General features: G+C 48.8%; 1 long non-coding RNA gene across 2 annotated transcripts; it reads right to left on the bottom strand.

Moving 5' to 3' along the window:
• Positions 1–11035: 11035 nt before the first annotated feature.
• LOC135307314 (uncharacterized) lies at positions 11036–11745 on the bottom strand. 2 transcript variants are annotated; one of them, XR_010368018.1, is made up of 3 exons: positions 11385–11745; positions 11225–11296; positions 11036–11137 (listed from the first exon to the last, which is right to left on the bottom strand). It is a non-coding gene; the product is annotated as an uncharacterized LOC135307314 (long non-coding RNA). The 2 variants fall into 2 exon arrangements; XR_010368017.1 differs by having other exon boundaries at positions 11036–11125.
• Between the last annotated feature and the right edge of the window lie 292 nt (positions 11746–12037).

Below are 12037 nucleotides of genomic sequence, written 5' to 3'. Positions count from 1 at the left end.
CAAAAGTGGGAAGCTGATGTCCAGACCATTGATGGTTCTCCCCAAATTGCAGAGCTTTTTCCAGTTGTGAGGGCCTTCAGGAAATTCCAGCAACCATTTAACTTAGTGACTGATTCATCTTATGTTGCCGGGATAGCTGATGGAGCAGAGCATGCTCTGCTCAAAGACGTGCAAAACAAACAGCTGTTTTCCTTGCTTTCAGAATTAATCTGGCTCATCTCTCATGGAGAGCAACCCTATCATATTCTACATGTAAGATCCCACACTGACATGCCTGGCTTCCTTACTGAGGGGAACCAGAGGGCAGATGCATTGGCAATGACAGTCACCACCACAATTACTTCACCAACTTTACCTGACATTTTTAAACAAGCACAATTGAGCCACATTTTTACCACCAAAACATGCCAGTCCTGGCACGTCAGTTGAAATCGTCACAAGAACAAGCCCGTGCCATTGTAGCCACATGTCCAAATGGCCAATCCCATGCCCTTCCAACAGTAACAACAGGTGTCAGTCCTAGGGGACTGAATGCTCTTGAGCTGTGGCCATCAGACATTACTCATTACCCACCTTTTGAGAAATTAAAATATATTCACGTATCGATAGATACATTTTCTGGCGCAATCTTTGTATCTCTGAATGCAGGAGAGAAAGCCAAAGATGTCACCTGACGCCAGCAGTTTATATACAGACACGAACAGAACGGGACCACACCTGAATAGCATCATGAGCTATTTATTTAAGAAGCATCAGTCTCATTACATGGCTATGGCAATGGATGGATGCGAGCAGCTCGCTATCCAGACAGAAGGCCGAGGAAACTTAATGTTGCAACATATTATAAGATAGTTTCAGACCCAGTTTCAGCCAATTACATAGAGCAAAAGCATATTGACAGTCGTTCTATCCAACCACATGAAGCACGCGTAGCTTTGCTTAAAACAATAGCAGCTTTTCTCTCATACAATGGTTCATTTTTAAAGACAAAGCACAAAGCCCTATTCATATTTAATCTTCTAAATATTTACTAAAATATACCTTTTTGCAACTTAGAAAGCCAAACTACATAGCTTTATGGTTCTATTTCTCATGTCTTCACTACTGCCGATATCTCTTTTCTGTTGCTTTAGCATTTCACTATCCTTACTGTTTCTGAGGCCTTTCTTTTTCCCAGCTTTCCTAAAATCCTCTAATGCCATGGATTCCAACAGTCACCAAACACTTGTACATGGCTTTTGCTACCCTAGGAGTTCCAAAAAAGATTAAGACAGATAATGGACCAAGTTACACCTCCAAAGCATTTCAAAATTTTCTCTCAGCTTGGGGAAATCCCCATCACACCTCTATCTACGTGCCTGGTGGGAATGCCTCTGTCGCAAAAAGATTATCCATATGCGGGGAAGAGATCAAATCCAGTTGATACCTGGGACACCTGGACAAAGATTTTGCCACATGCCACACAAGAGCGTCAGGAGTTAGATCTCTTGGGCTCTGCTCCAGCTGCATACTGTGTGAGGTTTTTCTATCTACAAAACACACCCATTTGGCATGACTCTGCAGTCTCAGGCACAATAACTCATCCTGTACTCTTTGTATCTTTCATTAGTTACTCCTGTGAAAACTTTTCCCCTCCCATCCCCCTCCATGTAGCTGTGCACAAAATCTGTAACTTTCCCCAGAGATCTCACACTCGCCCTGGTGTCCTTCTGCTGGTTGTTACCTGAACCTGCTGTCTCTCCAGTCCACCGACTGTCCCTCAGCCTACCGTCCGTGTTTTCCTACCCCTTTGAACCCTGTAATAAATCAGTTGAAATTATCCAGGACTTGAGCTACTCTCCTTCTATCTGGTGAAGAGAAACATCTAGCCGGGCTCCAGCGGGTGAAAATCCTGACCCTGGCAGCAGACCACTTTAGACAACAAGCAGTAGATCTAAAGGAACATTTTCCACTTCAGGACCCAGGCTGGAACCTGAACCAACCAGTACAAAGAGGCTAAAAAATTACCAGGGTTGGCTTATATTGGGTGTGGAAAGAGCAACGCCTGAAACTATAAATTGGTCAGCTTTATATGCTATTAAACAGGCACCCTCAGAATCCCCCAGAGAGTTCCTAGACCACCTGAGAAACACAATGCGACGCTATGCACCACTGGACCCTGCATCTGATGTGGGGATATGCTGGAACCCAGGACACCCCTCTGGGTGCCCTGGATGACACGTGCCCCTGGCAGGGGGCTGGGGAGTCCTGGCAGGAAGCCAGAGATACTTGGGATTTCGATCTTAACCCATGGAGCAAATTACCGACCTTGTATGAAGAATCACAAGTCACAGAAGTTTAAGTAGAGTGATAATGAATTAATCCCAGGGTGAAAAGTGGAATTTCAGGGATTTTACTAGAGAGGGTCTAGGAGGCAAGATGGAGGGATTTGCATGTTGTCCTATTTTTCTTCCTTCTTCTTCCTAGCCTCCATCTTCTTGGTGATGGTAGTACATTTGGATTGGTTTAGACTAGAAGTAGACAGTCTAACAGAGGTGATAGGTATTGGAAAATAATGACAAATAAAGTACATGTAATTCATAGTATAAAATGTAGGGGGGGGCAGCATGCCCGTGACAGATCTGCAGATCAGACATCTGCAGGTCTGAAAAAGAATGGTTTAGATAAGAGACAATAAACAACTTTGTGAACCAGAGCTGAAGAATTCCGACTCTTTCTTCCACCGTCGGGCTGGGAAAAAAGAACTCTCGGGGAGGGTCATTCTGACTGCAGGAAACCCGAGAGGGATACAACAACTAATTAATCTTTTTTTGGGACAGTCCACGGGGGATGTTAGGAGCAAACTCCAGAAAGTCTCAGAAGAAGATATACGGAATTTAGAAACTTTATTGGTGGAGGCTTGGAGAGTCTTTAGCAACAGAGAAGAAGGGGATAAACAAGGGATGAAACACTTAATAGCAATAGTGCAGGAGGAACGGAAAGAAAGACGTGAAAGCGGGAAGGGAGCACCCGGGCAAGGCCCTCCTCGATCCGGCAGAAATCAATGTGCAAACTGTAAGAAACAGAGCCATTGGAAGAAGAACCGTCCAGAGCAGAAAGAGAATGGTGAAGGGAATCAAAGGAGAGGAGGGGTGGTTGCCCATGTGCAAGAGGATTAGGGGGGACTGGAGGAGACTACCCCGGCAGGCTCTCTGGTTGTCAAACTAAAGCTGGGGAAATGGAAAAAGAAGGGAAATTCCTAGTCAACCTTTAGAAGCAAGTACCTTCCTGGGGCAAGGTACTCGGTTCTAAATACAGCCTTGATGCCCGTAGGGGATGATTATGCTACAGTTACGGGAGGGACTGGCCAAACTGAAAAGGCATTTTTCTTTAGGCCACTAAAATACAAACTGGGAAAGCAGTGGGGGATCCACAAATTTCTATATATGCCCAACTCCCCTGAGCAACTTCTGGGCAGAGATTTGCTGGGAAAATGACAGCCAACTATTGCATTCAAAAATGGGGAAATTACTCGGAGGGAAATGATCAAAAGTATGTAGAAATATTGAGTTTGATATTAACCACCAGTCAAGTCACAAGGGAAACTGAAATCGATGAAGACGTAATGAATCAGGTGTTCTCTGGGGTATGGGCCTCTGATGTATCAGGGAGAGCAAAAAACTCTCCCCCTATACAGATCAGACTAAAAGAGGGAATGCAACCTGGCAGAGTTAAACAGTATCCCCTGAGGAGGGAAGATAAGGAAGGAATTAGCCCAGTAATTGAGAACTTTTTAACATCTAGGATTATTAAAAGAATGTCAATCTGATTTTAATGCCCCTAACCTACCAGCCAGCAAACCTGATGAGTCATACAGGTTAGTACAGGAGCTGCAAGCCATGAACAAGGTAACTGAGGATCTGTATCGTGTGGTGGCCAATCCCTACACGTTATTAAATTGCTTAACACCTGAACTAACTTGGTTTACCATTTCAGGTTTTAAAGACGCCTTCTTTTGCCTTCCTATCCACCTAGCCAGCCAGAAAATTTTTGCATTTGAATGGGAAAGTCCTAAAAGTGGGCAAAGAACTCAACTTACATGGACAGTACCCCCACAGGGATTTAAAAACTCACCCACTTTGTTTGGAGAACAACTTGCAAAGGAATTAGAGGCCTGGGAAGCCCCTCCAGAGGAAGCGAAGCTGCTACGAAGATGACATCCTCATAGCCACACGGACAAGTGAAGCATGCGTGGCCTGGACAGTAAGCCTCTTGAACTTTCTGGGACTCCAAGGGTGCCGGGTATCAAAGAAAAAGGCTCAAGCAGTAAAACAGAAATTAACTTATCTGGGATACAAAGTCAGTACTGGACAATGTACCCTGGGCCAAAGCCGGAAGGAGGCAATATGCCAGACCCCAAAACCTCAGACTGCAAAAGAACTAGGAACTTTCCTGGGGATGATGAGGTGGTGCAGGTTATGGATCTGTTACTATGGACTGTTTGTTAAGCCCTTATATGAACTTATTGCAACTGAAAGCAGGGAAATCCAATGGACAAAGGAAGCTACGCAGGCCTTCCACCAGCTGAAGAAAGCCCTCATGTCAGCTCCAGCTCTGGGATTGCCAGACGTGAGTAAGCCTTTCCTCTTGTTCTCCAATGAGAAGCAAGGAATGGCCTTGGGAATATTAGCACAGGACCTTGGCCCATACCGGAGACCAGCTGATTACTTCTCTAAGCAATTGGATGCAGCAGCTAAAGGGTGGCCTGGATGCCTCAGAGCTGCTGCAGGAGTCGTACTGAATATCCAAGAGCCAGTAAATTCACCCTGGGCCACAAAATGACTGTGCCAGTGTCTCACACGGTGTCTGCAGTGCTGAAGGTAAAAGGCGGACATTGGCTTTTCCCGCAACGATTTCTGAGATACCAAGCTATTATGGTGGAGCAAGATGCTGTGGACATTGTGGTGACTAATACTGTCAAACCAGCCTCCTTCCTCAGTGGAAACCAAGGGGAGCCAGTGGAGCATGACCGCCTGGAGGTACTCCCGGTACTCCGTGTACAGGGCTCGATGCACCAGTACATGATGTGCAGGCTGGAGACTATGTATATGTTAAGTCTCTTACAGAGAAGGCCCTGGAACCACAATGGGAGGGACCATACCAAGTGCTCCTTACTACCTTCACTGCAATCAAGACTAAGGAACAAAGTGCTTGGATCCACCACAGCCGTGTTAAGAAAGCTCCAGAAGCCCCTTGGAGAATAACACTGGGTGATGGTAAATTGAAATTGAAACTTACCCTCACAAAATGAATGCATCATGGTGGGTGGGGATTTGCGGTGAAGTGTTGTTTACAATCATCGCTGTAATCCAAAAATTAGAAAGTTCTCCTAAGCAGAACAATGCTGAATGGCCTTGGTCCCAAACCCTTACTCAATGCACCGGATCCATGGGAAAACCTTCCCATTTAAAAGGTTTAAACCTAACAACTGTGGTCATGTGCAAAAAGCAAATATAAAACACGCTGCAGTGGCAGAAACAGAGGTTGTGGTGACTTCAAGGGACCATGGGGGAGGTAATTAAGACAGGGTGTAGAATGATTATTGGGACTACCTATAGTAAAGCAACCCAAATCAGTGTAAATAAGCACTGGAAGATTTGCAATCGTCCAAATGAATTGGACTGTTGGCACAACTTCACATTAAGACAAACTGTCGACATGGTTTGCCTCTGGGCCTGCAACCCTATTGGGCTGTCTTTCAAATTTAAAATAAATGCTATAGCTAAGCCTGTTACAACCCACCCCAGCACTCAAGGACAAATACAAAATACGCTATTGAAGCTTGAACCTAGAGTTTATGAAATTGGCCCATACATAATAAGGAATACGGGTCAGCAACAACTGTTATTTAATCCAGAATTATGACATGTCGAACTGTTAATGCAAACTACTATCTCGACAGTTCAGCCAGGTTGTTCCCCCTTCATAAGATCATCCTTCGAGGGATGGACAAGATGGCTACAAAAACAAGCGCACTTCAGAGACAGAATGCAAAGGGATTTATAGGGACTGGGCTAGGGGTTTTGAATAGGATTGACTCAGAAATATTAATGAACAAATTAGCTGTAGCAGCTAGCCATCCAAGAAAATTAAAACAGCCTTTACACTCATCTCTTTTGGCATAAGGAAACAGTCAGTGGCAAGTCTCGAGGGTGCTGCCGAAATGGAGAGAAATTGAAGATCAAGACCATAGCTTGCTAGCAGACACATTAAAGGGGCACAGGATAACATATCTTTAGCCCTCAGCTATATACAAACACAATTATGGGTACAGTCAACAGCTGCTTTAATCGTAAGAGAAGGAAGTGAAGGAGTCTTTCCAACTGAAGTGCAAAAGGTGGTCTGGGGCAGTGCTACAGACATTGAGAAAGATTTCCAGTCTTGGTGGGCCATGGTAATTTTACATATAATCCCCCCACTAACACAGCTCCAGCCTTCGTGCTCACTCTGCGTAATGGCACAGTTCACGCTATTCACGCCGTTGCTGCCTTAGGGCTCAGTCACGAGCAGCCAGCATTATACCCCTCAGAATACAGGGTATGGGCTTGGAAAATCCAGGGGAGATGGCAAACCGTAAACTCGGAACCTTGCATTGCTCAAGAACAACAGGGATTCATCTGTGACAGTAATGTGATTAGTGCTCAAGACATATGCCTTGACAATGACCAAGGCATTTGCCACTTTAAGATCCACCCAGATACCAACCAATAAATGGTACTAGTGTACATAGGTGATGCCTGTGTGTGTTTAAGGACTGTGTGTGATGTCACAGAAATTGATAAGAGCAAGGTTGCCGGGGTCAGGATTTTCACCCGCTCGACCCAGGCTAGATGTTTCTCTTCACCAGACAGAAGGAGGGCAGCTCAAGTCCTGGATAATTTCAACTGATTTATTGCAGGGTCCAAAAAGGATAGGAAAACACGGAGGGTAGGCTGAGGGACACTCGGTGAGTCCAAGGGACAGCAAGGATGGTAACACCAGCAGAGGGACACCAGGGCGAGTGTGAGATCTCTGGGGAAAGTTACAGATTTTGTGCACAGCTACATGGAGGGGGATGGGAGGGGAAAAGTTTTCACAGGAGTAACTAGTGAAAGATACAAAGGGTACAGGATGAGTGGGATGGGAAAGGGAGTACAGCATTCGAACCATGGGAAAGGAATGAATTTTCCCTGACTTAGACAATGGTGCTATCCCAGGGCATTCCTGAGATAGCTTTCTCACCCATGATCCCCCACATCTCCCCCTTCTTTGTTTATTAGATAAATTTTTACCAAGTGACTTTACCATTGCTCTTTTGAAACAACTCAGGGCAACCATTATCATAAAAATGACAACTAAAATCCACACCAAATTTTTGAGAATTGGTACAAGCCACCTGGGGATTCCCCACTGTGTGAGTGCTTTACCTACTACATTGATGTCTCTGGTCTCCGTCATGAGGTCTTGCACTTGGTTTCGAATTTGCTGAATGCTGGCATGTATGGAGGTGCTTTTAGATGTTAAATTGAAACAGCACAGACCAGCAAAGTCCTGACAACTGTGACCGTGCGCCAGAGGGAGAAAATCAACGGCAGCTCTATTTTGTAGGGTGGCGTGCCTGGTGGTTTCTTCTTCCATGAGCAGATCTGACAGGGCTGCGGAGGCAGCTTTGGCCTGACAGCTGAGCCAACACCCCAGGTGGGAAATTTCACCGAGAGCCTTTGCAGCTGCGTACCAAGGTAGAAAAATGGACGCAGAGACTCTTTTGGATTCGCTCCAATCGTAAATTTTGTCATCGCAATTTGGGTCGAATTGACTGTAAGATCTCTTTTTGGGTGGCAATCGTTCTTGATTCTGCCAATTTATAATTTGTGATGTGTTTGGGGTGAGGACAGTCAGCTGTCCGAGGCTGCAGGGACCTCCTTTGATCTTTGATGGGATCCCTACCCACACTCTGTCGCTGCAGATAAGAAACACGCCTCTATGTGACACTCTGGGAACATCACTGGACTCAGGTGGTGTGCTAGAGGTATGGTTGCAGAATGTGGCTGAATTATACTTTCTGCTATTGGGTGTTACATCTTTCTGAGTTATTGTGCATGAGACTGCAGAGTCATGCCAAATGGGTGTGTTTTGTAGATAGAAAAACCTCACACAGTATGCAGCTGGAGCAGAGCCCAAGAGATCTAACTCCTGACGCTCTTGTGTGGCATGTGGCAAAATCTTTGTCCAGGCGTCCCAGGTATCAACTGGATTTGATCTCTTCCCCGCATATGGATAATCTTTTTGCGACAGAGGCATTCCCACCAGGCACGTAGATAGAGGTATGATGGGGATTTCCCCAAGCTGAGAGAAAATTTTGAAATGCTTTGGAGGTGTAACATGGTTCATTATCTGTCTTAATCTTTTTTGGAACTCCTAGGGTAGCAAAGGCCATGTAAAAGTGCTTGGTGACTGTTGGAATCCATGGCATTAGAGGATTTTAGGAAAGCTGGGAAAAAGAAAGGCCTCAGAAACAGTAAGGATAGTGAAATGCTAAAGCAACAGAAAAGAGATATCGGCAGTAGTGAAGACATGAGAAATAGAACAATAAAGCTATGTAGTTTGGCTTTCTAAGTTGCAAAAAGGTATATTTTAGTAAATATTTAGAAGGTTAAATATGAATAGGGCTCTGTGCTTTGTCTTTATTAAAAAAACCATTGTATGAGAGAAAAGCTGCTATTGTTTTAACCAGTGCTATGCGTGCTTCATGTGGTTGGATAGAACGACTGTCAATATGCTTTTGCTCTATGTAATTGGCTGAAACTGGGTCTGAAACTATCTTATAATATGTTGCAACATTAAGTTTCCTCGGCCTTCTGTCTGGATAGCGAGCTGCTCGCATCCATCCATTGCCATAGCCATGTAATGAGACTGATGCTTCTTAAATAAATAGCTCACGACGCTGTTCAGGTGTGGTCCCGTTCCGTTTGTGTCTGTACATAAACTGCCGGCGTCAGGTGACATCTTTGGATTTCTGTTGTTCTGGGGTCCTCTTCACAGAAGATTTGAGAGGGCTGTCCAGGCCGTTCCTGCTGCTGGAGGAGCTGCTCGCGCTGTCTGGGTGTGAGGTGCAGCCACCGTCTTCCAACTCCTGTCCCGAGGTACTCCTGTGGAGAGAGGAGGTGGCTGAGGCCCCAGCTGCCAGTGGCACACAGGGACCCTCGTGCACAGTAGGGCCCAGAGCTGGCAAGGCTCCCCAGCACGGCTGGAGCTGCTGGCACAGCTGGGCCCAGCTGGACAGCTGCCCCTCAAGGCCCCGGGCAGCAGGGCACGGCTCTGGGCAGGGTCCCTGGCCAGGAGCGGGCCCCAGAGCGCCTCTGCCTTTCAAGGGCAACCTCGGCCCTGCTCTTTCTCCTCCCCACCTTGCTCTGCCTCTGCCCCGTGCCCCTGGGGCTGCTCTTGGCCAGGCAGCCTCAGTGGGAGCCAGCTCTGGCTGCTGCCCCAGTGGGGCCCCCAGGACAAGGCCCAGCAATTGAGAGGCCAATGGAAGCACTGGGCAGCAGCAGAACCCTCAGCAGAGTTATTTGGACAATCATGGACTGGCCACAACCCCACTGCAGTCTCAATGGGAATGTTCCCTGACCACGTTAGACTTTCAAAAGAAGCTGTTTGAGGGGGAGAGCAACAAAACACTCACTGTTTTCTCTTCCAGGAATACCCGATTCCAAAGCAGCACAACATGAAGACAAGCTCCAAACAAAGGACGCCTGCCAGAAACCCTAGCCAGCAGCCTGTTCCCTGACACAAACCTCTTCCGAGGCCCTCCTGGGCATTGGGAACAGGTCTTGTGGTGCTGGCTGCATCTGTGGGTGCAATGGGGAGCGTGAGCCCGTGCTGTGCTGCACTGCTGAGCTGGCAGCACGGTGGATACGGGCAGGATGTTCTCTGTTTCCCCCAGAGCTGGGGCCTGCAGGCACCTTGCCGGCCCTTGGCACAGGCTGTGCCAGCCAACAAAGCCCAGCAGGCCGGGAGGAGAGCCCGGGGGCAGCGCAGCTGCTTGGGCAGTGGCTGCTGCCAGGGACACGGGCCAAAGCCATCCCTGAGCAGCCACTGCCAGCCCTGGCCCTCCCTGCCCCGTGACAGCTCCCCCAGCCCCAGGGGACAGGCTCAGGCCCTGTCAGGACCCAGCGCAGCCCCTGCCCAGTCGGGAGCCAGGGCTGGCTCTGGCCCTGGGCTGGCGGCATGGCTCCCGCTCGGGACTGCTCCTGTGCCTTGGGCCTCTGGGCACTCAGGGCCAGCTCCGCAGCAGCTGCAGTGCCAGGGATGTTGCTGCACCAGTCCCGTTTCCCCGGGGCTCTGAACCAGCTCCAGAGGCCTGGAAGCCGAGGCGCCTCCAGCTTTGGCTGCTGCCGGGCCGGGCAAGGGCAGGCCCTGGGGGAAGAGCTGCTGCCACACAGCCCCAGCCAGGGCTGAGCCCGGCACAGCAATTACCTGCTGTGCCTGTGCCCATGTCTGACGTTGCCTTCTTTCCTGCAGCAGGGGCTGGCATCGAAGATGGAGTGCTTCCTTCAAGAAATGCCAGCTTCCACTGAAGCACTATGTCCATCTCTTGAGAAAGGAAGGGAGACAGCTGCATCAGATGGAGCTGTTCCCAATTGGGCGGTGGCACCAGAGGTAATATTTGTGAAATTTATGGAGCAGGAAAATGGCTAGGTTACAGTGGCATGATGAGAGCATTTCCACCACCAAACAGCCACCCTTTCCTAATCTGCAGGGCTGGTTATAGTGGGGGATCTCAGGGTGTGTTACAGTTAGGGCTGCCTGTCAGCTGATGCCAAATAACTTCCGTCAGAGGCTGGGCAGAAGCTGCAGCCAGGCCAGGCTGGGAAACAGCCCTGCAGGGCGTGAAAGCAGCAGCAGGGCAGCGAGGCTGCCACGGATCCCTTCCCGCTGTGCTGGGCACGGCGTGTCCAGATGTGCAGCCAAAGGCCCCGGATGCTGAGTCCCAGGGGAAGCATGAGGGAAATGCACCCACCTTTTCTTGTCTGCAGGGGTTCCTTCAGCACTTGCCTCATCTGTTTGGATGGTTTCTGGGGTATCTTGTCTCTTGTGTCTTGGATCATCCCTGACAGAGGAACTTAGAAAAAATTATTTTCATTTCCCAGGAATGGATCCCACAAAAGCAAGGCTCAGCCTGTGGGGTCAGCAGGGACACACTACTCACCCCTGTCATGGGAGCTGGGCTTTTGTGCAGCATCCAAGGTAGGAGCTGGAGAAGTCCTCCCTGTAGACACATCTGTAACACAACAGCCACAGAAGCTTCTGTCACCTGCTTCCTGCCCGCTTGTCTACAATTCTTCCTTGGTGGCACATTGAGAACATACCTGCAGGAGGCTCCAAGGGCTTCAAAACTTTATTCATCCAAGCTAATGCAGAAGCCTTCCCAGCAACCTCATGTAGAACGGAGCACAGATGAGAACACTTTCCAGGTTGTGCTGGGATCCCCTTCTGGCACAGGGAACTGGGCACTGCCAGGGTGTCGGGTAAGGCCATGGGAGCCAGATGTGAATAGACATGGCCAAAGCTGCAGAGGGGCCTGGGGAGCTCTGGGCTGGCTCCTGGTCACTCTCCACACTCTTTCCCTGCCCTCGGCAACATCCCAGGGAGGGGTGGCTGGAGCAATGCAGGGCCCCGAGGCTCTCTCCCTCACACACAGAGGAAATCCTCCCTAAAGCCCTGGGGAAAACTGCTGCAGGCAGTGCCACAGCTATCCATCCCTCCCTCCCTCCCTCCCTCTGTCCCTCCTGCCCTCCTTCTGTGGGGACACCCCCCAGATCCCAAGGGCAAACAGCCAGGCCCTCTCAGGACACACTGGAGCCTTGCTCTCCCCCTCTGTCCTTTCCCCACCGTGGGCACCCCGTGCAGTCGCTGCCAGGTTTCAGGAAATGTCTCCCATGGAGGGACCCCAGCAGGACTGCTCAGTACCCGAGTGCCCTGCGCCTGCTCGGGATAATTCCCCTGGGCTGTGCCGCTCTAG

Source organism: Passer domesticus, chromosome 9, assembly GCF_036417665.1.
Source record: "Passer domesticus isolate bPasDom1 chromosome 9, bPasDom1.hap1, whole genome shotgun sequence".
Taxonomy (NCBI): domain Eukaryota; kingdom Metazoa; phylum Chordata; class Aves; order Passeriformes; family Passeridae; genus Passer; species Passer domesticus.
Note: the sequence above shows the minus strand (reverse complement) of the source record. Positions and strands in the feature narration are given on the sequence as shown.